This window comes from Apodemus sylvaticus, chromosome 20 (genome assembly GCF_947179515.1).
Source record: "Apodemus sylvaticus chromosome 20, mApoSyl1.1, whole genome shotgun sequence".
Classification (NCBI taxonomy): Eukaryota; Metazoa; Chordata; class Mammalia; order Rodentia; family Muridae; genus Apodemus; species Apodemus sylvaticus.
Genome location: NC_067491.1, coordinates 56,901,022 through 56,925,953, shown reverse-complemented (window position 1 = coordinate 56,925,953; position 24,932 = coordinate 56,901,022). Strand labels below are relative to the sequence as shown.

At 37.3% G+C, this 24,932-nt stretch overlaps 1 pseudogene; it reads left to right on the top strand.

Moving 5' to 3' along the window:
* The window catches only part of LOC127671090 (vomeronasal type-2 receptor 116-like), a 33,986-nt pseudogene extending 15,352 nt beyond the window's left edge, over nucleotides 1-18,634 (top strand).
* Nucleotides 18,635-24,932: the final 6,298 nt, after the last annotated feature.

The window sequence follows — 24,932 nt, the reverse complement described above, 5'->3', positions numbered from 1 at the left end:
CAGTGAAGCATACAGGACAACTGTGTACCTCTGTGTTTCAGAGAAGTCAACATACATGTAAATCATAGCTACCAATTCATGTTAGGCTATGCTTTCTAGTTTGAAAACTGCCATAGTATTCTATGTTGCTAAGTTTATAAAACATTTGATTGTTTGAAATGCATGTACTCATTCTTGCAAATAAACCAGAACAAAAAGAAAAAAGAAAAAAGAAAAAAATCCAGGTTTTCAAGTTCATTTTACACAAAATATATACAAAATTCCTGTATGCCATTAGAATAAGTATGTACTCTAAATCAGCCCACTCCTGATTATCCACCAAACTCAAATAACCTCATCTTAAACATTGAGGCTGTGAAAATGTCAGTGAATATAAGGATATACCTAGTTTTTCAAAGATGTTGAGATCTGTTCACTCCATAGTCCTTGAACATTTGGTAGTACTTGGAATAGTAATAAGATAGTTTCTTTAAACCATGGCAAAGTAATAGGGTCTTTTGTAGCATTTTATAGATTCTTGGAATTATATTTTATTGTATTAGATAATAGTGATAGAAATGAAGTAGTTTCAATCTTTGAAAAGGGATAAAAAGTTGTGACTTGTTTGCTGTATTATCTTTGATCATTTGGTTCTTCTTGGCCTGGCATATTCTATGCAAACTGACATTTAAGACAAAAATTATATTTATTTTCTCCTAAGCTTTCTTTTGTTGTGTTCAATCTCATAGATAATTAATTAAAACAGTGTTAACGTCATACATTATTGCCAGGAAATAACTCCTTATTCATAATTAAATTATAAATCCATAATTTCAACTTCATCATAAGATTTCTCATATCTTTTAGTTTCACCCTTTTCTTAAGAATATTCAATTCAAAAACTCTGTTGGTGACCCTATGGTTCTGGACTGGAAAAGGATGGCTGATCCAGAGTATGATATTAACAACATTTGGAACTTTCCATCAGGTCTTTCACTATTGGTGAAAGTAGGAACATTTGTTCCTAGTGCTTCCAAGGGGAAACAGCTGATGATATCTGAATACATGATTAACTGGCCCATAGGATTTACAGAGGTGTGTTTCTAAGTAAATTTTATATGCTTCTTGATGTAGTAAATCTTGGTTGTTAATAATTACCCCATCAATACACTCATAACTATTATTATTAAGAGTTTTACTGATCGCTCATTCTTGTGGAAGTGTTTTAAATATTTTTAAATTATCTAATCATTTTGACCTTTAAAGAAAGGTTATCAATTGCTACTTTCTGACATCATTGTAACAAAAGAGATATCAGGCTGTTTACATTAACTTCTAGAGTCCAATGTAATTTTTTTTCAAAGTAACATAAATTGAACTTCCCTGAGAAGAGGAATCCTAGTATAGATAGTATTTCTGAACTTCTTTCATCAAGAAAAACCTGTCGAGTATTATCATAAAACTTGGTAGTATAAGGGACCATTAATATGGCAGATATTTCCCTAATTCATTAAAAAATGGGATTAGAAAGAAATTAGTGAAAAAACACCCTTACCAATAATAACCACAAATAATGTAAACTATTTTTGCGTAACTCTAACCAAGGAAATCAACGACGTGTATGAAACCAAATTCAAGTCCTTGAAGAAATAAATTGAAGAAGATGTGAGAAGATGGAAACCTCTTTCATCCTCATGGATGAATTTGATTAACCTAGTCAAAATTGGAAGTTTAGAGTGTTACCTAAATTTTACAAATTTAATAAAGGAATCTACAGATACAGTGTAATTCCTATGAAAATTCTCACACAATTATTTACAGACCTTCAACGAGCAATTCTCAACTTCATATGGAAAAACAAAAACCAAGGATAGCTAAATGAACCTGAACAATAAAAGAACTTCTGGTGAAATCACCATCCTTGCCCTCAAAATGTAATACTGAGCAATGGTATAAAACCTTTATGATTTCCTATAAAATGAAAATAGTTGATCAGTGGAATGAAATCAGTTCCCTGTAGTACATTTACGGACACTTGATTTTTGACAGAAGCTGAACCTTACAATGGAAAAAAAGAAAGCATCTTCAACAAATGATGTCTGTCCTACTGAATATATGCTTGTAGAAGAATGCAAATAGAGCAATATTTATCACTCTGAAGACACCCAAGACCAAGTGCATCAAAAACCTTAACATAATACCAAGATACACAGAGTCTAATAGAAGAGAATGTGGGAAATAGCTTTGAACCCATTGGCAGAGAAGACAATTTCCTGGATGGATCATGAAACCATTGATAACTGAACCTGAAATACTTCCATAAGGCAAAGGACATTATCAATAGGACGAAAGTGGCAGCTGATAGACTGAAAAGATCTTCATTAACATTACATTCAGTAGAAGTCTGATATTCTAAATAATAAGTAATTCAAGAAATTAGATTCCTTAATTTGAAAAGCTAATAACAAAATTTTTAAAATGTGGTAAAGAACTAAATAGAGAATTCCCAAAAGAGGAGCCTTGAATGTCTTAGAAGCAGTTAAAGAAATGTTCAACAACCATAGTCATCAGGGAAATGCAAGTGAAAATGACCCTGAGAAATCATCTTACACCAATCAAAATAGCTAAGATAAAAAGAAATGCTCAAGAGATAGCATATGGTAGTAAAGATATAGAGAAAGGGCAGCACTCCACCATTTCTGGAGGGATTGCAATCTTGTACAATCACACAGGAAAACAATCTGTCATTTTCTCAGAAAACTTGAAATAGTACTACGTGAAGAAGTGTATATATACTGCTTCTAGGCATATACCCAAAACTGCTCTACCATATCAGAAAGACACTTGCTCTCCTATCTTTATAGCATCCTTATCCATAATAGCCAGAAACTGAAAACAACCCAGATAAGCCTCAATGGAAAAATAGATTCAGAAAATGTGGTTCATTCACATAGTGGTCTACTCTTCAGCTACTAAAACACTCGGCCATTATAAATTTTCAAGGAAAACGGATGGAACTAGAAAAAATCCTCCTCAATGAGGTAACCCAGACCCAAAAGTCATGCACTGTATTTGCTCCCTCTTGAGAGGACATTAGTCATAAAGTACATGATAGCCCTGATTCAATCCACAGACCCAACAAAGCTAAACAAAGCAAGATACTGAAGCGAGCATACTTGAATCTCACTTAGAAGTGGTTTTTAAATATTCATGATTGGTAGATGGAGGAAAGACCTGCGTGTGAGAGGGAAGGTGGTAGGGAATGGTGGTCTCAGTATCAGGTGTTGGGAGAGTTAGAAGAATGAAAGGCAATCTGTAGCTGCCATCAGTGGAGGATTTGGGGGAATCACAAGGAAGTGTCAGAGTCATGGCTTTAGGAAGGGTACCAGTAGAAAATTCAGGTGACCATAGCTGAGAAAAATAGCAGATGTGTGGAGATGTGTAACATGAAGAGGACAAACAACTCCTATAACCATGCTTGTCCTGCCTTGGGGGGATAAGGACAGCAACACAGACACAAAAATTTTGACCCCAAATCTGTCCTATTTAAAAGAAATGCAAGGATGGAAGAGAGATTGATAGAATGGCCAACCAATAATTGGCCCAATTTGAGATCCATCCTGGGGCAATACTCAGTCCCTGAAATAGTTAATGATATTTTGTTATGCTTGCAGAAAAAGACCTAGCACAAGTGTCCTCCAAGATGCTTCACCCAACAGTAGACAGACACAGATGAAGAGATCCACAGCCTAACACTGGACAGAGCTAAGGGTCTCTTATGGAAGGACTGAGGCCCAGAATAGTTTAGGAAGTGCACAGGAAGACCAAGAGTCTAGTAACCTCAACCCTTGGGGTCTCTGACAAAATAAACCACCAATCAAAGGCCATACATGAGATAGACATAGTATCAACACCCTCAAAATATGAAGTAGATGTGCAGCTCAAACTCCATGTTTGTTCCAAAAAGCTGAAGTGGGGGCTGTCCTTAAGCTATCTGTGGGACTCACTCCACAACTTAGCTGCGTTCCTTGGCCAGAGTGGGAGAGTATGAAGCTAATCCTGTAGAGATATGGTGTGGCAGAGTGGCAGTAAATCCAGAGGGCCCACACCCTCTCAGCAGAGCAGGACAGGGGGAGGAGTGTTAGGGTGTGGAACAGGAGGGGCAGCATTCTATATGGAAATTGAATAAAAAAAATAGTGAAAAAATAATCTCACAATGACACATAAAATGGAGTGGTGACAGGTGGTCCTTAGTTGTTTAAGAATCATGGGTGTGAAATCCATGATTAGCAGGATAGTAAACAGAAATACTGCACGTTCTCCATTTCTATTAATTTTCCAGTTTTCTGCTTTAACTCCTGTCCTTATTTCCATTGATGAGAAACATGTCTGTCCTCAGTTTACTATTGGAATGCTGTTTGATCACAATAGAAACCACAACTAAGACAACTAGAAAGGCAGTCACAGTCAGTTTTCAGGTGGCCTTTGCTTTTAAGCCTTTGGCAGACACACAACAAACTGAGAGGATGTTCTTTTATTTTTAAGTCTCATCTTGGAAAAATGGAGGCAACAAAACCAATGCGAGGAAAGTAGGATTCTCTTCAGAACATCACAGTTGGAGGGTGAAGTTCATCATGGCAGGGAATCAGGACAGCAGTGATTTGAGGAAATTGGGCAGATTCTGTCCACATTCAGGAGGAGGAAAGCGATGACTGTTGCTGGCCAAACTTCATTTCACTTTTCATTCAATAGTCAAGTTGGGTAAAACAGCAAGTTTGTACAATTTTAAATATAAATTTTAATTAATTCACCTTCTATTATAAAATATGTACTTGGGCACTGATTAGGAGCTAAGCATTTTGTATCTTGTATTAAATATTTTTCAGATGCCTCGGTCTGTCTGCAGTGAGAGCTGCAGCCCTGGATTCAGGAAAGTTGTCCTGGAGGGAAGGCCTACCTGTTGCTTTGACTGCAGTCCTTGCCCAGACAATGAGATTTCCAATGAGACAGGTGAAGGACAAGTCTTTCACAGGGTTTTACATCCTCCCTACGGCGCACTGACAAAACTAAGTAATGAAAAAAAATTAGACAAGAGAACTATGTGCCAATTACATTACTTCAGATTCGCAACTAAATCTTTAAGTCTATGCTCTTTCTTTAAAATTTTTTATTGTTTGTTTTGTTTACATTTCAAATATTATCTCCCTTCCTGTTTTGCCCTCAGCAATCGCCCAATCTTATCCCTCCTGCTTCTATGATGATGCCACCCCCACCCACACAACACCTTCCTACTTCAGAGTCCTAGCATTCTCCACCACTGGGTCATCCACCCTCCACAGGACTAAAGGGCTCCCCTTCCACTGATGCCAGATAAGGTAATCTTCTGGTGCATATGCAGCTGTACCCATGGTTCTCTCCATGTGTTCTGGTTGGTTGATACTGTTCTTCCTATGGAGTTGCAACCCCTTCAGCTCCTGCAGACCTTCGTCTAACTCCTCCATTGGGATTCTTGTGCTCAGTCCAGTGGTTGGCTGTGAGCATCCCCGTCTGTATTTCTCAGGCTCTGTCAGTAGACACTTCTATCTGGCTCCTCTGAGCAAGCACTTTTATTAGTTATATTCTTTATTTATATTTCAAATGTCGTCCCCATTCCTGATTTCCCCCGGAAAATCCCCTAACTCATCCCCCCTCCCCCTGCTCACCATTCCACGGACTCTCACTTCCCTGTCTTGGGGTTCCCCTATACTGGGGCATCTAGCTTTCTCAGGACCAAGGGCCTCTCCTCCCTTTGGTGTCCAACAAGGTCATCCTCTGCTTCATATGTATCTGGAGCTATGGTTCCATCCCCGTGTACTCTATAGTTGATGGTTTAGTTCCTGGGAGCTCTGGGGGAGCTGGGTGGTTCATATTGTTGTTCTTCCTATGGCGCTGCAACCCCTTCAACTCCTTGGGTCTCTTCTCTAGCTCGTCCATTGTGCTCAGTTCAATGGTTGGCTGAGAGCATCCACCTCTATATTTGTCAATCACTGGCAGAGCCTCCCAGGTGACAGCTGTATCTGGCTCCTATCAGCAAGCACTTGTTGGCATCCACAATAGTGTCCAGGTTTTGTAACTGTATATGAGATGAATCCCTAGGTGGGGCAGTCTCTGGATTGTCTCTCCCTCAGTCTGTGATCCACACTTTGTCTCTGTATCTTCTCCTGTGGGTATTTAGTTCCCCCTTCTAAGAAGGACCAGAGTATCCATACTTTGTTCTTCCTTCTTCTTGAGCTTCATTTAGTCTGTGAATTGTATCCTGCCCCTCTTTTCCCCTCATCATCTGCCCTGTCCTCCAATTTTCTCCCTCTAGCTCCCATTATTATTTTCTTCTGTCTTCTAAGTAGGACTGAAGGATCCACAATTTGATCTTCTTTCAGCTTGATCTTCATAGTTTGTCCATTGTATGGTGGGTATTACAAGCCTTTTACCTAATAACCACATCACTATGAGAGAGTAGTACATATGTTTCGTGTTCTTTTGCTGCTCAACATCCTCAGTAAGGATGGTATTTTCTACTTCCATCCATTTGAATGCAAAACTCAAAGTTCTCATTTCTAATAGCTAAATAGCACTCCGTTGTGTATTTGATGATAACTATCGTATTCATTCTTTCATTGATGGGCATCTGGGTTGTTTCAAGTTCTGGCTATTATAAAAAAGGCTGATATGATCATATTGGAGCATCTTTTGGATATATGCCCAGGAGGGGTGTAACTGGATCCGCAGGTAGTACTATTTACAATTTTCTGAGAAACTATCAGACTGATTTCAAGAGTGGTTGTACCAGCTTCCATTCCCACCAGCAATAGAAGAGTTTGCCTCTTTCTCCACATCCTTACCAGCATTTGCTGTCACCTGAGAGTTTGATTTTAGTTATTCTAAAGGGTGTGTGGTGGAATCTGAAGGTCATTTTGATTTACATTTCTCTGATGACTAAGAATGTTGAACAATTCACTAGGAGCTTCTAAGCCACTTGAGATTCCTTATTTGGAAAGTCTTTTAATAGCTCTGTATTCCATTTTTAATAGCATTACCTGGTTCTCTGGAGTCTTTATGCTAACGTCTTTGATCCACTTCATTTGAAGTTTGGTTCAGGGTGATAGATATACATCTATTTTCATTTCTCTACATCAGACATCCCAGTAGCTCACCACTATTATTTAGATGCTTTCTTTTTTCCCCGTTTTATGATTTTGGGTTTTTGTCAGAAATTTAAGTGTCTGTAGGCATGTGGCTTTGAGGATTGATTCCATTGATCAATCTGTTTGTTCCTAGAGTAGTATCATGCAGATTTTATTACTATTACTTAAGGTCAAGGATGGGGTTATAATAGAACCTCCAAAAGTTCTATTATAGTTCAGGATTCCCTTAGTGATGCTGGGATTTTGTTTTTCCATATAAAGTTAAGATTACTATTTCAAGGTCTGTAAAGAATTGTAATTTTGATGGGAATTGGATTGAATACGTAGATTACTTTTGGTTTGGTAATCATTTACATAATGTTTATTTTGATTTCAAGGGCATGAGAGATTTTTCAACATTCTGATATCTTTCTCAATGTTTTCATCGGTGATTTCAAGATAATTTCTTATAGGTTTTCAGTTGCATGGCTAAAATTACATGAAGATATTTATATTATTTATAAATATTGTAAAGTAATCTGTTTCCCTAATTTCTTTCTCAGCTCATTTATCATTTGTGTAAAGAAGGAATATGGCATTTTTAATGTTAATTTTGTATTCAGCCACTTTTTTCTGATTTTTAATATTTCTTTAATTATTATTTCTGTTTTCTTTTTTATTAATTTTTAAATTTTATTTGATATAATTTTTATTTACATTTCAAATGATTTCCCCTTTTCTGGTCCCTTACTCCCCGAGTGTTCATCAGTTGTACGTGTTCTCTGGTAGAAATTTTTGGAATTATTTATGTTTATTATCATATCATCTGTCAAAAGCAATACTTTGACTTCTTTCTTTCCAATTTGTAGCCACTTGATCTGTTTTAGTTCTCTGACTGTTCCAGCTACAACTTCAACCTCTGTATTGAATAGATTAGTGAGAGGGGCAACATTGTCTTGTCCATGATCTTAGTGGAATTAGCTAAGTTTCTGTCCATTTAATTTGATATTAGCTACTGGCTTTCTGTATGTTGTTTGTGTAAAATTTAGATCTTTGACATATATCCCTGGTTTTTCAAATACTTTAAAAATGAATTGATGTCACATTTTCTTTCTTTTAATTAATTTTTTACACTCCATATTTTATTCACCCCCATCTACTCACCAACTGTTCAACATCTCATACTTCTTTCACACCCTCTGTCTCCACATGGAGGTCCAGAACTCCACCCTGCCTGACATCTAAACTCCCTGAGGTCTCCAGTCTCTTGATGGTTAGGTGCATCATCTCATAACACTGACCCATCATTCCTCTACTGTATGTGTGCTGGGAGCTGGTATATGCTGCCTGTTTGGTGGTCCAGTGATCGAAGGATCACATAAGTCCAGATTAATTGAGACTGCTGGTGCTCCTACAGGATCGCTCTTCTCCTCAGCTTCTTTCAACCTTCACTAGTTCAACAACAGGGGTCAGCTGCTTCTGTCTATTGGTTGGGTACAAATACCTGCATCTGACTCTTTCTGCTGCTTTTTGGGATTTCCAGTGCTCTGTCAAGCTAGGAGGTTCCTTTTTGTGAATGAATTGGTATCACATTTTCATAATGTTTCTTTCAGCATTTTATGAGATGATCAATATGTTTTTTTCTTCAGTTTTTTTATATGGTGAATCAGGCAGAAGGATTTTCATGTATTTGAACCATCTTTGGATCTCAGGGATGAATCCTACTGAGTTATGGTTTATGACATTTTTGATGTGTTCTTGGAATTGGTTTGTGAGTTTTGATTTTTATAGATTTTTTTTTTAGTATTTCTGCATCAATATGCATAAGTAAAATAGGTCCGAAATTATCTTTGTTTGTTGAGTCTGTGAAATTTTTGTATTAGTTTGACCGTGGACTCATAAAATGAGTTTGGCAGTGCTCCTGCTTCTATTTGGTGGAGTAATCCGTGAAGCATTGGTTTTAGCTCACCTTTAAAAGTCTGGGAGAATTCTGAAATTAAACCACCGGGCCCTCGGTATTTGTTTTTATTTGATATATTTTTTATTTACATTTCAAATGATTTCCCCTTTTCTGTTCCCCCACTACACAAAAGTCCCATAAGCTCTCTTCCCTCCCCCTGTTCTCACATTCACCCCTTCCCACTTCCCTGTTCTGGTTTTGCCCTATACTGCTACAAGGAGTCTTTCCAGAACTAGGGGCCACTTCTACATTCTTCTTGCACATCATTTGATGTGTGGATTATGTTTTGGGTATTCCAATTTTCTAGGGTATTTTTAATCAAGAGACATTTCATGACCGCTTTTCTTTTTTTTTTTTTTTTTTTTAGGGTTTTAGAGATATTTATATAGGATACCTGATCTTGATTTAACTTTAGTAAGTGTGGAATTTGTTTAGAAATTCAGCCAGTTCATTAAGCTTTTCCAGTTTTGTGGAGTATAAGCTTTGAAGTAAGCTAACACTTTTTTTTCTTGTCTGTTTTTTTGCCTCCCGTTTCATTTCTGATTTTATTTATTTATATATATATATTTATGTTTGATTAGATGTTTTCTTTACTTACATTTCAAATGTTATCCCCTTTCCTCATTTCCCCTCTGAAAACGCCCTATTCCATCGCCCCTCCCCCAGCTCACCCACCTACACACTCATGCTTCCTTGTCCTGGCATTCCCCTATACTGAGGCATCGAATCTTCTCAGGACCAAGGGACTCTCCTCCCTTTGATGTCCAACAAGGCCATCCTCTGCTACATACGAAGCGGGAACCATGGGTTCCTCCATGTGTACTCTTTGGTTGGTGGTTTAGTCCCTGGGAGCTCTGGGGGTGTTCTGGTTGGTTCATATTGTTGTTGCTTCTATGGGACTACAAGTTCCTTCAGCTCCTTGGGACCTTTCTCTAGGTCCTCCATTGGGGAACTTATGATCAATTCAGTGGTTTTCTGAGATCATCCACCTCTGCACTTGTCTGCTACTGGCAGAGCCTCTCAAGAGACAGCTATTTCGGGCTACTGTCAGCAAGTGCTTGTTGGCATCCACAATAGTGATTGGGTTTGGTGACTATATATGGGATTGATCTCTCTGTGGGGCATCTCTCTCTGGATGGTCTTTCATTCAGCCTCTGCTCACACTTGGTCTCTTTATCTCCTCCCATGGGCATTTTGTGACCCCTTCTAAGAAGGACCAAAGTATTCATACTTTGGTGTTCCTTCTTCTTGAGCTTTGTTTGGTCTGGGAATTGTATCTTAGGTATTCTGAGCTTCTAGGCTAATATCCACTTATCAGTGAGCACATACCATGTGTGTTCTTTTGTGATTGGGTTATCTCACTTGGGATGATATCTTCTGCTTCCATTCATTTCCCTAAGAATTTCAAAATTAATAAATTCATTGTTTTTAATAGGTGAATAGTGTATTCTATTGTGTAAATGTACCACATTTTCTGTATCCATCCCAGTGTTGAGGAACATGTAGGTTCTTCCCAGCTTCTGGCTGCTATGAACATAGTGTAGCATGTGTCCTTATTACATGTTGGAGAATTATCTGGGTATATGCCCAGCAGTGGTAGAGCTGGGTCATCAAGTAATACTATGTCCAAATTTCTGAGGAAACACCAAACTGACTTCAGAGTGGTTGTACCAGCTTGCAGTCCCACCAGCAGTGGAGGGGAGGGGTGTTCCTCTTTCTCCACATCCTTGCCAGCACCTGCTGTCACTTGAGTTTTTGATCTTAGCCATTCTGACTGGGGTGAGGCAGAAATTCAGGGTTGTTTTGATTTGCATTTCCCTGATGACTAAGGATGTTGAACATTTCTTTAGGTGTTTCTCAGTAAGAGAAAGACATTACAAAAATAACATCCTTCACAGTAATCACCAACAATATAAAGTATCTTGGTGTGACTCTAACCAAACAAGTCAAAGATCTGTATGACAAGCTCTTCAAGTCACTGAAGAAAGAAATTGAAGAAGACCTCAGAAGATGGAAAGATCTCCCATGCTTGTGGATTGGCAGGATTAATATAGTAAAAATGACCATCTTGCCAAAAGCAATATACAGATTAAATGCCGTCCACATCCAAATTCCAACTCAATTTTTCAGAGTTAGAAAGAGCAATTCTCAAATTCATCTGGCATAACAAAAAACCGAGGATAGTAAAAACGATTCTCAAAAATAAAAGAACTTCTGTGGGAATCCAGCATCCTGGACCTCAAACTGTACTACAGAGCAATAGTGTTTAAAAAGTAAATGGTAAACTGGTACAGTGACAGGCTGGTAGACCAATGCAATGGAATTGAAGACCCAGAAATGAAACAACACACCTATGGTCACTTGATGTTTGACAAAGTAGCTAAAACCATCTAGTGAGAAAAAGATAGCCGTTTCACCAAATGGTTATGCTTTAACTTGTGGTCAGCATGCAGAAGAATGCAAATTGATCCATTATTATCTCCTTGTGCAAAGCTCAAGTTCAATTGGATCAAGAACCTCCACATAAAACCAGATCCACTAAAACTAATAGAAGAGTAAGTGGGGAAGAGCCTCGAGCACATGGACACAGGGGAAAATTTCCTGAACAGAGCACCAATGACTTATGCTCTAAGATAAAGAATTGACAAATGGGACCTCACAAAACTACAAAGTTTCTGTAAGACAAAGGACACTGTCAATAGAACAAACACAATGGCAACCAACAAATTGAGAAAAGATCTTTACCAACCGGATATCCGGAAGAGGGCTAATATCCAATATACACAAAGAATTTAAGAAGTTAGATTCCAGAGAACAAAAGAAGCCTATTAACAGTGGGGTACAGAGCTAAACAAAGAATTCTCAAGTGTGGGTTTTATTTATTTTGATACGATTGCTATGTAGTTAATATGGTGAGGTTTTGTCTATCTTATTGATTTTCTCGATGAACTAGTTCGTGTCTTCATTGATTAATTGTATTCCTTTTGCTCTAACTGATTGTTTTCAGCCCTGATTTGATTATTTCCTCTTCTTGCCTCCTTTTCCTGGTGTTTCCTTTTTCTAGAGCTCTCACATTTATGTTTAAATTACTCTTTTGAGAATTTTAAAATTAAATTCTTTATAAAGACACTCAGTGCAATGATCCTTCCTCTTAGCACTATTTTTACTGTTTCCCAAAAATTTGGGTTTGCTGTGCTTTGTTTTTATTGAAATCTAAAAATTTCTTTATTTCTCCCCTAATCCAGAGATCACTGAGTAATGAGTTCTTCAGTTTTCATGAGTGTTTAAGTTTCATGGTATTTCTGTTGTTGAAGTCCAAATTTCCTCCAAGGTTCTCTCATAACAGAAAAGATGATGTTTCAATTTTCTTGTATCCATGAAGGATGCTTTGTGACTGATTATCTGGTAAATATTGGGGGGACGAATCCATTAGGTGCTGAGAAGACTGTATATTCTTTTGTGTTTGTGTGAAATATTCTCTAGATGCCTTTTAAGTTCATTTGATTCATAATGTCTGTTAGTTTTGTTATTTCTCTGTTTAGTTTCTGACTAAATAACATGTCAATTGGTGAAAACAGGGTGTTGAAATTAAGCACTAGTAATGTTCAGAGTTTGACATGTGGTTCAAGCTTTATCAATGTTTCATTTACAAATATTCATGCCTTTGAACTGGAGGCATGCATGTTGAGAATTGAAATATCATCTTAGTAGATTTTTCCTTTGCTGAGTATGAATTATCCATTCCCATCTCCTTTTATTAATTTTAGTTGGAAGTTATTTTAATAAGTATAAGAATGATTATTTCAGCTTACTTCTAGGGCTTTTTGTCCTGGAAATTTTTTTCAGAACTTACTCTAAGGTAATGTCTATTGGTATTGCTGAGATGTTTGTTTTATACAGCAAAATGAAAGCATCTTAGTCAGGGTTTCTATTCCTGCACAAACATCATGACCACGAAGGAAGTTGGGGAGGAAAGGGTTTATTCAGCTTACACATCCACACTGCTGTTCATCACTAAAGGAAGTTAGGACTGGAACTCAAGCAGGTCAGGTAGCGGGAGCTGATGCAGAGGCCATGGAGGGATGTTACTTTTGGGCTAGCATCCCTGGCTTTCTCGGCCTGCTTTCTTATGGAAAGCAAGACTACCAGCCCACGGATGGCAACACTGACAAGGGGCCCTTCCCTGTAATCACTAATTGAGAAAATGCCCCACAGCTGGATCTCATGGAGCCATTTTCTCAAATGAAGAACCTGTCTCTGTGGTAAGTCCAACCTGTTTCAGGTTGACACACAAAACCAGCCAGTACAGATAGTTCCTGTTTTTGTACTTGTTCTGTTAGTCTGTGTCATTTATTGAGAAATTGAATCCATAGATGGTGAGAAATATTAATGGTCAGTGTTTGTTTATACCTATTATTTGATGTTGGTGTTGTGTGTATATGGGTTTGTATATGTTTAAATTGATTTTCCTTGTATGGAATTACCTATTTCTTGTGTTTCCTTCAAATTAACTATCATCTTTCTGTTGGAGTTTTCCTTCTAGCATTTTGTTGTAGGAATGGAGTTTTGGATAGATATTGTTTAAATCCAGACTTGTCTTGAATTATGGTTGTTTACTCCATCTATTGTGATTGACAGTTTTGCTGGCTATAGGACTCTAGGTTGGCATGTGTGATTGTTTCATAGGTTTTAAGATATCTGTCCAGGCCCTTCAGTTTTTAGAGAATCTATTGAAAAGGCACAATTCTAACAGGTCTGCCATGGAATGATACCTGGTCTTTTCCCTCAGTGCTTAGTCTTTCTTAGTTCTCTACATTCTGCATTTTCATTATTTTGTTGAGAGAGGACTTTTCTGGCCCACTCTATTTTGTGTTTCACAAGCATCTTTTATGTTTATAGGTATTTCTCTCTTTACATTGTGATTTTTTCTAATATAATTTTGTTGAAAATACTTTCTCACCCTGGGATCTAGGACTCTTTACCTTCTACTATTCTGATCATTCTAAGGTTACTTGTTTTCTTTGTATTCCAGATTTCTTGGCTGTTTTGTTTCTGGGATATTTTAGCGTTAACATTTTCTTTTACTGATGTGCCAGTTTCTATTTTTGTATGCCTGAGATTCTCTCCTACATCCTTTTATCTTATTGGTGATACTTGCATTTGTTGTTCTGTAAGCTTCTTTAGGGTTTCCATCTGCTGTTTACCCTCAGTTTGGATTTTCATTCTGGCTTCTATTTCCACTTTCATTTCCTGAACAGCTTTACTTACTCCCCTGCTTAACTGTAGTTTCTGCTATTACTTTAAGAGATTTATTTGTTTCCTCTGTAAAGTCCTATATTTGTCTGATTGTGTTTTCCTTTTCTTTTTTAAGCATTTTATTCTTTCATCTTTAACGGCCTCTATCATCTTCATAAGACTGGATTTAAGGGCACCGTGGTTCAGTTGTGTTAAGATTTGCAGGGCTTGCTGTTGTAGAGTAAGTTTGCCCTATTGGTGTCATAATATTTTTGAATTTTGTTGTTTGAGTTCGTTTCATGCCTTTAACTATCTAGATGTTTTTTTTTTTAATAATAAAACAATAAATAAAACAATAAACAATTCGACAACATAAGGAGGTCAAAGCGATACAAATTGGAAAGGAAGAAGTTAAACTATCATTATTTGCAGATGACATGATAGTCTACCTAAGTGACCTAAAAAAACTCCACTAGAGAACTCCTACAGCCATCTAGATGTTTTAGTCACTGCATGTTCCTGTTATGATATATATTGGGATGATGGCTAACCACCGTGATCTTGGTGTGACAGGCCCCTGGTGTATATTTTTGGGCTATATGGTTCTGGAATAGCAGGTCTTAAAAAGATGGCAAGAGACTTGGCAGAAAATTTTATATCTGGCAGGGACGATCTCCTCAGAGCAATGCCTGACAAAGTTCTTTGGGCAGGGACGATTAGAGAAGGAAAGAAATCTAAATGTGTTGGTTCTGGATCAACAGGCTTGATGAAGCTGGGCAGAGAGGAAGTGGGAGAATAGAAATCTGGTGCAGATTTCTGGATAATTATATTTCTTCATCTATTAATTTCTATTATTTGACTGTAAAATATTTTATATAAGGTATTTCTCTGCTACATATAGACTACCTAATTGCCTGTTAATTCGGTTATAGTTCCTGTATGCAGATTGAAGACATATAAATTCCACTTACGAATTTAATGTGGTTGTAGAAGGACCACTTCAACTGTCTCCCCAAAATGCTTCCTTTATTACAGACTGAAGTTCGGACACTTTAGAGATATGTACATTTGGAGGGATAGAATAGAATAAAGGTTTAGACCTACATCACAGTATCAGATTGTATTGATTAAAAATACAGCTACATATATGTTGAACACTCAAAAGTTAAAGAAATTCCTGATCAAAGGAATTTGAATACAGGGAAATATAATAAACATATATTTCAAGACAAACCATAAGCCTTATACAAAATAATTTTTTTCTTATAGATCAGTTGCCATAAATTAATGAATATTGTTTATAAGATACAATATTAAAAGCTAGCATAATACAGCAACAAAAATAATCTAACAACAGAGCAGAACAGATTTATGTAAAAGTGTTACATTAGCATGAATAGTCACATTGAGAAAATGTTAACTATTTGACAGGAGAGTTTAAGAAAGCATAAGAAAGATACACAAATGCAGAACTGAGTGTAAAAAGAAGTAAATGTAGTCTTTGTGTATCTTTTAAGGAAAAGTGAAACTATAATAGTTTTTGAAATGAAGCCTTTACAAAAATACGGAAAGTTATTTGTGACAAGAAATATGTGATTAAATAATATTAGGAGCATTTATTTTTCTCCTCTGAGTTTTATTTACAAAGATTTAGTTCTTAAAATCTATTCTGGAGGAACAAAGAAAACATAAATTTAACTATTAAGTAGTTGTTTTCCTGAAAATCTTTCAAAAAGTTTTTCAAAACAGTAAACTAATAGCCACGAAATTATCTCAATATGAAAAGGAACTTACATCCCCCACTCTACCCTTAATTTCATCACAGAACCCAGTAGTAGTTAAAAGAGAAAAGGCCTACTAACTTTTCTCAAACATCCATATATTCACTATAATACCTGTGAGAACTTCCTTCCATCAAAAATGAAAGGGGCTGGGGAAAGATAAGGAATGCTTTGAAGACATATTTAGTAGTTTCCAACAACCAAGATCACATTAGAAGAAAACATTTTTAAACTGAAAGAAATTTATAAGTAAAAATGAATTTGTGTCATACATCCCAGACTAAAAAATCATTTTACATAAGAAATTCAATGAAAAATGTCTATTTCAAAATTGAATTCGCATCTTCTATTGGAAATTTAGAAATATTTTTGAGAACTGGCATAAAAATTGAATTAGTTATTGTCATGTAATTTGGTATTTTCTAGTTTGAAAATATATGCTTCAACTGTATTACAAAATATAAATAAAAGAGAGGTAAATCATGGTATGCAGTCACTAATAAGTGGTTATTGACCTGGAAAACTGGAATACCCAAAACATAATCCACACATCAAATCTGGTACAAGAAGAAAGGAGGAGTGGCCCCTGGTTCTGGAAAGACTCAGTGAAACAGTATTCGGCAAAAACAGAACGGGGAAGTGGGAAGGGGTGGGTGGGAGGACAGGGGAAGAGAAGGGGGCTTACAGGACTTTCAGTGAGTGGAGGGCTAGAAAAGGGGAAATCCTTTGAAATGTAAATAAATTATATAGAATAAAAAATGAATTATTGTCATATATCCCAGAATAAAAAATCATTTTACATAAGAAATTCAATGAAAAATGTCTATTTCAAAATTGAATTCGCATCTTCTATTGGAAATTTAGAAATATTTTTTGAGAACTGGCATAAAAATTGAATTAGTTATTGCAATGTAATTTGGTATTTTCTAGTTTGAAAATATGTGCTTCAACTGTATTACAAAATATAAATAAAAGAGAGGTAAAAAGCAAAAAATAAGAATACTTCAATATACAACTAAAATAAATAGGCTCTAGGTATGAGATTGTATGGGTGTTTTCATTGTCAATTTGACACATTCAAGATTTATGTAATAAAAGAAAAACCACAATTGAAAATCCTTTGAAGGGCTGGACTGTAGCAAAGATTTTTGTACATCCTCATGTTTAGTGGTTGGTGTGGGCTGCGCTGCCTCACTGGGTTGGTGCAGCTCTGAGGAGGTGATCACAAGCTACATAACAAAGCAGGTCAGGGAAAGTAGTAGAGGCAGGGCAGGCAGCACCACACCCCAGTGGAGTCACCTTTAGTTCGTACCTCCTTATTCTACCTTCAGTTCCTGCATGGTTTCCTCAGTGATATATTTATAATGTATAATGTGAAAAATACCCTTTTCTCTAGAAATGGATACTCTTCATGGGGTTTTTGGAAAGAAGTATAAACCTTAACTTGTGTGATTATTCACTTTAGAATACTCATATCTCTATACCAAAAGTGACAAGGGAACATGGATGTAATAACAATCCAATGAGTTTGAAGCATAAAATGTATTAGGAAACTTGACCATGCATTCATGATCAACTTCATTTCCACCAGGTATGGATCAGTGTGTGCACTGTCCAGAAACTCATTATACAAATGCAGAGAAGACACACTGCCTGGAGAAAACTGTCGCCTTTCTGGCCTATGATGATCCCTTGGGGAAGGGACTCACACTCGTGTCCCTTGGATTTTCTACTCTCACAGCTCTTGTTATTGGGGTCTTTGTAAACCACAGAGACAATCCAGTAGTCAAGGCCAATAACAGATCTCTCAGTTACATCCTGCTCATCATTCTGACACTCTGTTTCCTCTGTCCATTGCTCTTCCTTGGTCTTCCACACACAGCCACATGTATCCTGCAACAGAACGTGTTTGGACTTCTGTTCACTGTGACTCTATCCACTGTGTTGGCCAAAACCATCACTGTAGTTATGGCCTTCAAGATTACAGCTCCAGGAAGAAAGATCAGATGGTTGCAGATATCAGAGGTCCTTAAGTGCGTCATTCCAGCTTGCACTCTGATACACTACTTCTCTCTGGCATATGGCTGGGAACATCCCCTCCCTTTATTGACATGGATGCTCACTCTGAACAGGGACACATCATCATTCTTTGCAACAAGGGCTCAGCTGTTGCCTTCCACTGTGCTCTGGCCTACCTGGGAGTCATGGCCTTGGGTAGTTACCTCATGGCTTTCTTGTCCAGGAACCTTCCTGACACATTTAATGAATCCAAGTCCATGGCTTTCAGCATGCTTGTGTTCTGCAGTGTATGGGTCATGTTCCTCCCTGTCTACCACAGCACCACTGGGAAGGTCAGGGCAGCTATGGAAATGTTCTCTATCCTGGCTTCCAGTGCAAGCATTCTAATTGTAATCTTTGTCCCTAAGTGCTACATTGTTTTGTTTAGGCCAGAATTAAACACACTTCCTCATACCAGGGATGAAAGACACCACAGGGGCAAATATTTACTTAAAACATAGTTCACATGATTCTTCATCTAAACTGAATTTCACTGGATCTCTACCGTTCTGACCATCACATATTAGGTCACATGTTTTCCTGTGATGGCTTTGTGAGTATGGCCTCTTCTCACCAGATATTATATTCTGAGCTTAATTCCCTGGAACCCCATGATGAAGTAGTAAATCGATTTTCTGAAGTTGGACTAGTGCATTTCCAGTCGCCAAAATAAGTAAACATTTGTAATATAACTTTAGAAAACCCTTTTGAAAACAATCATAACATTGAGATATGATTGCATGAGCTCTTATTGTTTCCACTGACTTAAATTATTACTTTTTCATATTGAAATCTCTCACATTTTGCAATAAGGACACTCTATTCTCCAAATCATGTGATGGTCCTGGGGCTTTTTCTCTAAATTCTTATTTCTAAATCATATTAATTACTTCAACCAGTGGTGTTTTTTCCTTAAAGGACCTTTTCATTTCTCCCAGTGCTGACTATGCAATGTCTTTCTGGTGGCATTGATTTCTAACAGTTTCACATGTCATGAATTTCACACAGTTTGACTGCCACATAAAACTTCATACCACAACATTCCTCATAAATTTTCACATTTTCAAATCTTTTAGTACTGTTCTTATTTCAACTGAAGTCCTGAAACAGCAATCAGCAGAAACCATGGCATAGCTAAATGTGACCCATCTTGATGTCTGTCCTGCTAAATAAGAATTAGTTCTCTGAGTCTGAGGTCAGCATCATGTGGGCGAATCCTTGACACTGCTTCACATTATGTACAATGTGTAACATGATTATATTGACCAATAAAATTCTTGTTCCTCTAGAACCATAAGTTAATTGTGACATCACTCTAACCATTATTCTCTACCTTCTTATCCAAAATTATGAAAAGTGTCCTTTAAACTCTTCCCACCACATTTTGAAAATTTTGTGTATCTCAAAATCTAAAATTATTTCTTGACACCATATAAGGATAACAGTGGATTAAATCCCGAGTCTTTGCAAACAAACAATGTGCTCTAAAAATTATGCATAATTTTTAGCACATAGAATTCTTTACTTTTAAAATCTATTCAAAATGTGGGCATGTTACCCACATTTTTCATACTACGTTAGCAGACCACTTGCCCCAAACTCACAAAGGTAATGGTTTGCTCCTAACATGAATTAAAATTTGCTTGACCATCTTAAATCTGTGGTTCACATGCTCTATAACTCTGTGAACCTTAATATATTCCCAAATATTCTGGTTACTCCAATCATAAAATTATTTTCATGGATAATTAATCACAATAATTCTGCTACCATTATGAATCATTAAATAATTATCTCCTGATTCAAAAGTATTTGGTGACTCTTGTGAAGAGTCTTGTGAACACAGAGGGGACATGACTCAAAGGTTAAGAATCACTGCTCACTGAATTTATAGTAATTTCAGAACTTCAAAGGCGTCTTTCTTTACTTTCAAAGGAAAATAAACTAACTCCAGTATACTCTCGTTTTCTTCCCTCCTTCTTCCTTCTTTCCTTCCTTCACTCCTTCCTCTCTGCTTCCTCTCCTATGTTTTTCCTTTTCTACTGATAAAATCCTCCTTGAAGCCAAAATTATCTGTCTTCAACTAAAAGCTACTTGTCTAGATGACCATCAGCAGCTTTGGCAGTCTAAATCTTTTAGGGGAATATTTTTTATTCTCTCTGAACCAAAGACTGCTATTAATAGCTATAATGGACTCATTTATTTACTGTACTTTAATTCAGTTTAAACATTTATTACCAACTCACATATTCACCAACCATTGGCAACTTATCCCTTTTGTTAAAAATTGATTCTTTTCTTAAACAAAATATCCTGATTACAGTTTTATCTCACTCTAATCTTCCCAGTTTCTCTCTATTCTCATCCCTTCTGGATCTAGTCCATTTCTTTTTCTCATTAGAAAAGAATAGGATTCCGTAAGATAAAAACAAAACATACTTGCAAATCCTATAAGAAAAAAAGCCCATCTCACAGAACTAGGACAAGGCAAATCAACCTAAGGAAAGGAGACTAAAAGAATTATTTTATATTAATTATTTTAATTGTAAACACAGATATTTACAGTTAAGGGTCTTTATGGACTGTAGAGTTTCATGATATTTAACAGATGTCCTAGAAAGGTTGAGACTCAGTCTCATATCTGTTTTATGATATAATTAGAAATTGTACTTAGCAAGTCTCTTTGTGATTATTTGTTCTAGTGGTAAAGCTACCAATGGTACTTCATATTTTTTATTTATTATCAGTATTATTACTAATCCCCAATTTATTTTTACAGTTCAATCTCTATCCCTTTCCCTCTTTGCCCTCTGACCTTTCCTCACCCCATTCCTCCACCACAGTCTCCAAGGGAATGGCCCAACCTCCAACACCCCACCCCCCACCACACACCACCAGGCCTACACATGTCCTGGGACCTCAAGTCTCTCAAGTGATAGGTGCGTCTACTCTCAGTGAGGACATTTCATTGAGTCTGTGTGTGTGGGGGGGGGTGGGGGGGGCTTGGGCCAGCTAGTGTATGATGCCTGCTTGGCAGTTCATTGTCTGAGAGATCTGGAGGATCCGGGTTTATTGAGACAACTGGTCTTCCTATGGCTCGCACTCCTCTTCAATTATTCCAGCCTTTCCCTAATTCAGCTGCATCTTAGGATCAAGAATAGTGTCAGCCTTGGAGCCTCCCCTTCAGATGGGGTCCAATTTGGACTTGTCACAGGACCTTCTTTCTCTCAATCTCTTCTCCATTCTTGTGCCTGCAGTTCTTTCAGACAGGAACAATCCTGGGTCAGCATTTTTCACTGTGGGACAGCAACCCTATGCCTCCACTTGATCCCTGTATTTCTAACAGAGGTAGAGTCTTTTTTTTTTGGCTTAAATCAATCAAGTGGAAACAAAGAGAACCATACAAAGAATCAACTAGTCCAGGAGCTTGTTCTTTGAGAAAATCAACAAGATAGATAAACCCTTAGCCAGACTGACCAAAGAGCACAGAGAAAGTATCCAAATTAACAAAATTAGAAATGAAAAGAGAGATATTACAACAGAAACTGAGGAAATCCAAAAAATCATCAGATCCTACTACAAAAGCCTATACTCAACACAACTGGATAATTTGGAGGAAATAGACAATTTCCTAGCAGATACCAAAGACCAAAAGTAAATCAGGACCAAATAGATCATCTAAACAGTCCCATAACCCCTAAAATAGAAGGGGTCATAGAAAGTCTTCCAACTAAAAAAAACACAGGACCAGATGGTTTCAGTGCAGAATTCTATCAGACCTTCAAAGAAGTCCTAACACCAATACTCTTCAAACTATTCCACAAAATAGAAACAGAAGGAACCCTACCCAATTCCTTCTACGAAGCCACAATTACGCTGATACCAAAACCACACAAAGATCCAACAAAGAAAGAAAACTTCAGACCAATCTCCCTTATGAACTTCGATGCAAAAATACTCAATAAAATTCTTGCCAACCGAATCCAAGAACACATCAAAACGATCATCCACCATGATCAAGTAGGCTTTATCCCAGGGATGCAGGGTTGGTTCAATATACGGAAATCCATCAATGCAATCCACTACATATACAAACTCAAAGAAAAAAACCACATGGTCATTTCATTGGATGCTGAAAAAGCATTTGACAAAATTCAGCATCCTTTCATGCTTAAAGTCTTGGAAAGAACGTGAATTCAAGGCCCATACCTAAACAGAGTAAAAGCAATATACAGCAAATTGGTAGCCAGCATCAAACTAAATGTAGAGAAACTTGAAGCAATCCCACTAAAATCAGGGACCTGACAGGGCTGCCCCCTTTCTCCTTATCTTTTGAATATTGTACTTTAGGTACTAGCTCGGGCAATTAGACAACATATGGGGGTCAAAGGGATACAAATTGGAAAGGAAGAAGTCAAACTATCATTATTTGCAGATGACATGATAGTCTACCTAAGTGACCGAAAAAACACCACTAGAGAACTCCTACAGCTGATAAACAACTTCAGCAAAGTAGGAGGTTATAAAATCAACTCAAGCAAATCAGTGGCCTTCCTATACTCAAAGGATACGCAGGCTGAGAAAGAAATTAGGGAAATGACCCCCTTAACAATAGCCACAAACAGTATAAAGTATCTTGGGGTGACTCTTACCAAGCATGTGAAAGATCTGTATGACAAGAACTTCAAGACTCTGAAGAAGGAAATGGAAGAAGACCTCAAAAAATGGGAAAACCTCCCATGCTCATGGATCGGCAGGATCAATATAGTTAAAATGGCCATTCTGCCAAAAGCAGTCTACAGATTCAATGCAATACCCATCAAAATCCCAACTCAATTCTTCACAGAGTTAGAAAGAGCAATTCTCAAATTATCTGGAATAACAAAAAACACAGGATAGCTAAAACTATTCTCAGCAAGAAAAGAAATTCTGGAGTCTTTTTTTTTTAAAGATTTACTTATTTATTATATGTAAGTTCACTCTAGCTGTCTTCAGACACACCAGAAGAGGACGTTGGATCTCATTATGGATGGTTGTGAGCCACCATGTGGTTACTGGGATTTGAACTCAGGACTGTCAGAACAGTCAGTGCTCTTAACCACTGAGCCATCTCTCCAGCCCCCCAAGAGGTAGATTCTAAAACTTCCCTCTTCCCACATTTTGGACATTTCATCTAAGGTCCTTTCCTTTGTGTCTTGAGACTCGCTCACCGCTCAGGTCTCTGGTAGGTTCTAGAGGGTCTCCCAACGTCCTAACTCCCGAGATTGCATATTTCCATTCATTATGCTGGCCCTCTGGCTTCACTCCCGATCCTCCCACCCCCACAATATCTGATCACGTTTCCCTTTTCCCTGACCACCCACATCTCTTCCACCCAGTTCACTTTGTCCCTCTGTCCTCTGCTTTCTTCTCCCTCCTGACTGAAAATGAAGCATCTTAAGTCAGGTGGTGGTGGTGCACGCCTGTAATCCCAGCACTTCAGAGGCAAAGGCAGGCAGATTTTTTAGTTCGAGGCCAGCCTGGTCTACAGAGTGAGTTCCAGGACAGCCATGGCTACACAGAGACACCCTGTCTCAAAAAACCAAATAATAATAATAATAATAATAATAATAATAATAATAATAATAGAAAAGAAAAGAAAAGAAAAGAAAAGAAAAGAAAAAAATAAAAAAGAAAGAAAAAAAATAAAAATGAAAATGAAGCATCTTCACTTGGGCCCTTTGGCTTCTTAAACTTGAGTTCTCTGGATTGTATCCTGAGAATTCTGTATATTTTTGGCTAATATCTGCTTATTAGTGAGTACATGCCATTCATGTCTTTTTGGGTATGAGATACCTCACTCAATGTGATATTTCCCTGTTCCATTCATTTGCTTGCAAAACTCATGATGCCCTCATTCTTAATAGCTGAAGAGTATTCCATTGTGTAAATGAACCGTATTTTCTGTTTCTATTCTGTTGGTGTAGGACATCTGTGTGGGTTCCAGCTTCTGGCTATCAGAAATAAGGGCACTATGAACACAGTGACGCCCATGCCCTGTGGCATAGTCAGGTACCTTTAGGGTGTATGCCCAGGAGTAGGATAGCTGTGTCTTCAGGTACATCTATTTCCAATTTTCTGAGGAACCTCGAGATTGATTTCCAGAGTAGTTCTTTCAGTTTGCAAGCCCACCAGCAACCAGGAGTGTTCCTCTCTCCAAATCCTCACCAACAGGTACTGTCCACTGAGTTTTTGTCCTAGCCTTTGTGAATGGTGTAAGGTAGAATTGCAAGGCCATTAAGAATTGCATTTACCTGATCACTAAGGAATTTGAACTTTTGTTTAAGTGTTTATCTGTCATTCAAAATTCCTCTGTTGTAAATTCTCTTTAGTTCTATACCCGATTTTTTTTATTGTGTTGTTTGTTTTTGTTGGAAGTTAGCTTCTTGAGTTCTTTATATATTTTGGATATTAGCCCTCTATCAGATTTGGAGTTAGTGAAGATTGTTTTCCCCAATTTGTAGGTTTCTGATTTTTCCTATTGACTATGTACTTTGACTTGCAGAGGTTTTTCAGTTTCGTTAGGTCCCATTTATCAATTCTTGATCTTAGAATCTGAACCATTGGAGTTCTGTTTAGGAAATTTTGTTCTGTGACTATGTGTTTGAGGATCTTTTCTACTTTCTCTTATATTAGATTCTGTGTATCTAGTTTTATTTTGAGGTCCTTGATCCACTTGTAGTTGAGCTTTGTGCAATGTGACAAATATGTATGTACATT